Raw genomic sequence first — 5,461 nt, forward strand, 5'->3', positions numbered from 1 at the left:
GAGCACAGAGCTGGAACCAAGACGTAATTATCCAAAAAAAGGAGTGATCAGTAATTATGTCAAATGGGGAAGAGGAAATGATGTTCTTAAGATTCATGGGGAAAATTCATACACAAAGTCCTCTGTTCCACCAGTATCCTACGAAGGGAGCCCCAGAGAAATCATCCCTGGAGGGAAAGATACACAGAGTGGAATTCCTGGTACAGAGTGCACTGATCCTGTGATGGGGAGTGGGAGGGGTAGGGGAAAGCCTCGTGGGTGTGGCTTTGCGTGGCGTCCAAGATGACGTCACAAACATCAGCCGTATCCAACGACACCGTGGGCTGAGCTAGTGCCAGTGGCGGCTGCGTCTGGTGAGGAAGCTTGCCCTCTGCACCCCTGAGGTAAAAGCCATGGGAGCAGTCAACAGTCAGATGCCCTCGAACAGAGTGGGGCATGCCCCAGAGGAGCCAGGTGCCCCTGAGGGGGAGGAGGAGGCCGAGGAGGTAGCAGTGGCAGTGATAGAGGAAGGGGAGGAGAGCGAAGAGGCCAGACCCACCACTAGCCAAGGGCGCCACAAGCGGAAGACAGGCCCAGAAGGGCAGCTCACAAAAGCGCCTCACAGGAAGCGAGCAAAAGACCGTTTAGAGTCCGTTTATAAGACACTTTTTCTGAGAGGAGAAGGGAGTGACGTGCAGATCCGTGCCTTGGGGAAGGAGTGGAACTTGCACAAGGTCTACTTGTGCCGGTCAGGATACTTTGCTAGCATGTTCAGTGGTGCGTGGCGTGAGACAACCATGGATACTGTAGAGTTGCAGATGCCTGACGAGAACATTGATCGTGAGGCACTGCACGAGGCTTTAGGTTCCCTGTACCGAAACTCTGTGCTCATCCCACCCGGTCGAGTGGTCCCCATGCTGGCCACAGCCAGCATGCTGCAGCTGGACAAGCTGATTCAGCAGTGCGGAGAGATAATGAAGGAGACGGTCAGTGATCAGACCGTGTGCAGCTACTACTGCTCTGCTGAGAGCTACGGACTGCAGAACATCAGGGCCATGTGTCTTCAGTGGCTGCTGGACAACCTGATGACCCAGCATAGTGAGGAGTTGTTGAGAGAAGTTAGCCTGGATCTCATGAAAGAGGTCATTGCCTCTTCAGAGCTCTTCGTGATGGAGGTAGAGATGGATGTGTACACGACGCTGAAAAAGTGGATGTTCCTGCAGCTGCAGCCGACATGGAGAGGCCCCCGCAGAGACCTACTGCCTGACGCCGACTCGTGGTTTGCCAGGTCCAGGCAGGAGTCAGAGGGCACCCCTTTCCTGGAGACCGAGCAGGGCAGAGCCTTCGTGCCAGCGTTCCAGCAGCTGCGGCTTGCCTACATGATCTGCGACCTGCCGTCAGCACGCATCATCGACCAGGATGCACTGATCCCTGCCACGTGGCTGACCCCAGTGTACAAAGAGCAGTGGCTTGCCCTCCTCCGGGCTGAGCAGACCAGAGACCTCGGGCCCGTGGATGTCTTCGAGTCCGACCTCCAGAGGACCAGCATGCGGTGCGGGGGCCAGCTCCTCAGGGATAAGCAGTGCACCTGGCGGTGGGCAGGCTTCAACGTCGGCTGGGACTTGGTGGTGTGCTATGCCAACCGGCGCATCATTTTCAAGCGCAGCGTGCTGAACAAGTCTTGCGGTCTCGGGGTCAGCTTACTCTGGCAGAGAAAGGTCGCGTTCCGCTTGCGCCTGGCCTCCTTGGACAGGGCTGGAAGAGCCATTTTCCGGAAGGAGACAGAACTCCAGGTGCTTTCCCTGGGAAAGGATGAAGAGCTAGAGGTGGTGAATCTGGAGAACGAAGATGTGGTTTTCCCCATATATGTGACCTGTAATTTCCTGTACCTCCCCAGAGAGGGGCGTTTCCCTGAGTGAGGACTCCTGAAAACAAAATCTCAGAGAGGTGAGCAGCTCTTTTCCTGGGGTCAGGGACGACCAGCTTTGTCCAGATGCCAGCTCCTTCTGCGGGACCAACCGGACTTGCCCACCTCTGGTGGCCCACCTCTGTCAGAGTCTTTGTTGAACTGTAGCTCATAATACTTGAGATCGTTTACCTGAGCCTATGAAGAGGAGAAATGTTAAAGCCCTGCTCCCCCAACACCTTTAGACCTCATTTGTGCTGTTAAAGTGGCAACCTGTCCTCCTGGTTTACCATCCATCAATGCCCCCTCCCATCATTTCTGCAAAGTCAAAGACCAGTTGACTTTAGAGAGAACCTGTGAACCTACCTACTCTACTACTGCTGGTGAAACTCTTTTAAAATATGCATTTCCTTTAGCTTGATTAAAGGAATGTTAAAGAAACCGTTTGGTTTCTCTTTCAGTTCGCGTGTTTAGAGCCACTCTGCCCCACTCATTACCACCACTACCGCTAGCTTCCTTTGGATTGCTTCCCTTTCCCCATTCCCTGCCACTGAGTGTGTAGTACTTGGTTCCCATGATCTCTCACTCTGTGAACGCACCCAGGCTACACTGATGATCTTCTCTTTATTGGTTGTTCCTCAACATTCTTAGGTTAGTTGACTTCATATCGTATCTTGATGTTACTTTGGCTTTATTTTGACTTTCCTAGCATTTTAACCCTAGAAAGACGCCTCCAATCTTATACAACCCTATATTGGGGGTGGAGTGGAAGGCGGCAGATTGATGCTATGAGGACATCTCGGTACTAGACAGACTTTTTCTGTGGCATACAGCCACGAATTATTTATGCACCAGAATGCACTCTCTAAGCACGCTGATGGCCTTTGCCCTTCAGAAACATTTGACGTTGGAATTGTACGTGGAAAGACTCTTTCCCGCTTAAAAACAGGTCTGGTAACCTCTGGAAAGAAACGCTTTTGAATTATAATGGGAATTATTTGGCATCTGGAAGTGGGATCACGAGAAGTCCACACTAGTAATCAAAAGGGTAAGATAAAAAGTGTTTTTGTCACAAAAGGAGAAGCACACTAGTCACGATTTGAATTTGTTAGTTTCTGATTACTGTTAACTTACAAATTGTCACCATCCCATTCCCTCCATTGAGTCATTTTGAGGTCAAAGAATGGAAAACTCTATTTAAGAATCCATATAAATAATAAATACATGCTTGGAAAGAGTGTGATAAATTAATACAAGATGAACAAATAAAAAAAACTAGTATACTCTATTGGTGTTTGGCAGATTCATGTTGATGTATGGCAAAACCAATACAATATTGTAAAGTAATTAGCCTCCAATTAAAATAAATAAATGTACATTTAAATTAAAAAAAAAAAAAAACAGTCACCAGATTTAAGGCTTTACTTAGTTGAAATCAGAATTTTCCTTACTGGTGGTTTATGTTTCTCTTCCCAATTAGATTTTATCCATTGTCCATCAGTGAACAAATTACTTTTGACTTTATCCATTCATTCATTCCTTTTCCTCTTTAAGGAGATTTGAAAGGCTTCCTTATCCCAAACCCACATACTAGGATTAGAGTAATATTTACGTGACAGTTACTTATATGAAATGGTTCAACCAGGAAGCTGCTGTTGCATCCTTCGATGTTTGCCCTTAATTTTGCAGCCCCCTACCCTTTCTTGTGTTCCCTTATATTCCATATACCTAACCAACTACAAACAATAGACTTCATTTTATTTGTGTTTAAAAATAACTGGGGAGAAGAGTAAGTCATGATTCAGTTGAAACGTAAAAATTATTGTTATTTTTTTTTTCGGTAAGAATTTCACTTTCTTTATGTAAACTCTCTAAGCAATTTGAAATCACTTGTTCTTGAGCTGAATGCCAAGATGCCATTTCATCTAAACAGAGGTATCCTCAGTTGGGAAATTCAGAGACTACTTAGCTACAAGTGTACCTTGACTGAAAGATCTGCTTTTGTTTTCCTACCCAACGAGCTTTAAATCCTTAAATTGCTTGTTGCCGCTTACAATAGAAAGATGTTCAATAATGTACAAACAGTGACAGCTGAAATACACTCATTTAAACATTTAAACTCTCACAAACCCTGACTGTTGCCATTTGCCAGTTTGGGCAATTTATCCAATACCTGTCTCTATTTTTTCTCTCTCTTTTTTTTTCTTTTCTTTTTGACTGCTCAGGATGAGGAAGAAACCTTTTCCCATGTTGATACTCATTTTGTTAGCCTCTTCGTAAAGGCATGGGGAGATGGGGAGGCAGGGCGACGAACAGTCATGGTAATGCTACAGGAAAACATCAAGCTAAATAACAGCAAAGTAAACGCCACACTAAAGGAGATGGTACCCCTATGGGATACCACGTGGTCCTTGACAATGATGAGGATTTATCCCTGTCTCTGTTTTTCCCTCTCTGTATGTCTGCCACTCTCTCTGTCATCCCCTATCTCTGTCTCCATGATGTCTGTCTGCATCCCTGTCTAATTTCTATCTACCTCTGTCTTTGTCTTCCTCAGTCTCTGTCTCAGACTGCCTATCTTCGTCACTCTCTGTCTCTGTCTTACTGTCCGTTATCTTTCTGTTTCTCTGTTTCTGACAATCTGTTTGTGTTTGGGTCTCTATGTTTCTGTCTCTGTCTCTGTATTTCTCCAGTGCTTCTGTATCCGTCTGTATCTGCATCTCTCTGTGTCTCTTTCTCCATCCGTCTGTCTTTGTCTTTCCCTTTCTGTCCCGATCTGTCTCTGTCTTTCTCCCCACCCCCAACCTTGTTTCTCTCTGACTCTCTCTCTCCCCATCACTATCTCTATGTCTGTTGGCTCTCTTTCAGTGTGCGTCTGTCTTTCTCTGTCTCTCAGTCTGTCTGTCTCTGTCTTTCTATCTGTGTCAATCAGCCTCTGCCTGTCTCCCTGTCTCTGTCTGCAACCATCATTCTTTGCCTTAGTTTGAATGGGTGTCTGTTTGTCCCTGTCTGTGCCTGGCTTCCTCTGCCTCCCTGTCTCTGTCTCCATCTATTTCTACCTGTCTCTGTCTGCCCCTTTCTGTGTATGCCTTTCTAGCTGTCTCTTTTGCGGGAGGAGGTACAATTTCTGAGTCTGTCCATCTGTTGGGCTTTCTCAGCCTGCCTGACCAGCTATCTCTGTTTTTCTGTCAGGCTGTCCTGTCTCTGGCTGTTTCTACATCTGGTTCTGTTGCATCTTTTGATAGTCCATCTCTGCTTCTGCCTGTCTTAAGGAGACAGGAATGAAATGTTATTACAATTCGGTAGACAAACCCTCTTCTGTCATCTTCCCTTCCAGTGGTGTCCTAGAGATAGATGCTGGAAGAAGATAAAGCTTAGCATTCGTGTGCAAAGACACAAGAGACTTAAATAAACAATGACTTATGAAGGAGAAAGCAGTGCCCCAGGGATGGAAGTGGGATGGACACAGACAGCAGACCAGTGTAAATTATGCTACTGTGGAAAGGGTCTATATATAAACAGCACAAAGATGACACTGAAATTTCGATGAAAGATAAATCATGTGCTGGAAAAAGA

The 5,461-nt window shown here is 46.4% G+C and overlaps 1 pseudogene; it reads left to right on the top strand.

Annotated features, from left to right (window-relative positions):
- The first annotated feature begins 249 nt into the window (after positions 1-249).
- LOC139180908 (germ cell-less protein-like 1 pseudogene) lies at positions 250-3,684 on the top strand (annotated as a pseudogene).
- Positions 3,685-5,461: the final 1,777 nt, after the last annotated feature.

The sequence above is a fragment of the Bos indicus genome, chromosome X (genome assembly GCF_029378745.1).
Source record: "Bos indicus isolate NIAB-ARS_2022 breed Sahiwal x Tharparkar chromosome X, NIAB-ARS_B.indTharparkar_mat_pri_1.0, whole genome shotgun sequence".
In the NCBI taxonomy this organism is placed as follows: domain Eukaryota; kingdom Metazoa; phylum Chordata; class Mammalia; order Artiodactyla; family Bovidae; genus Bos; species Bos indicus.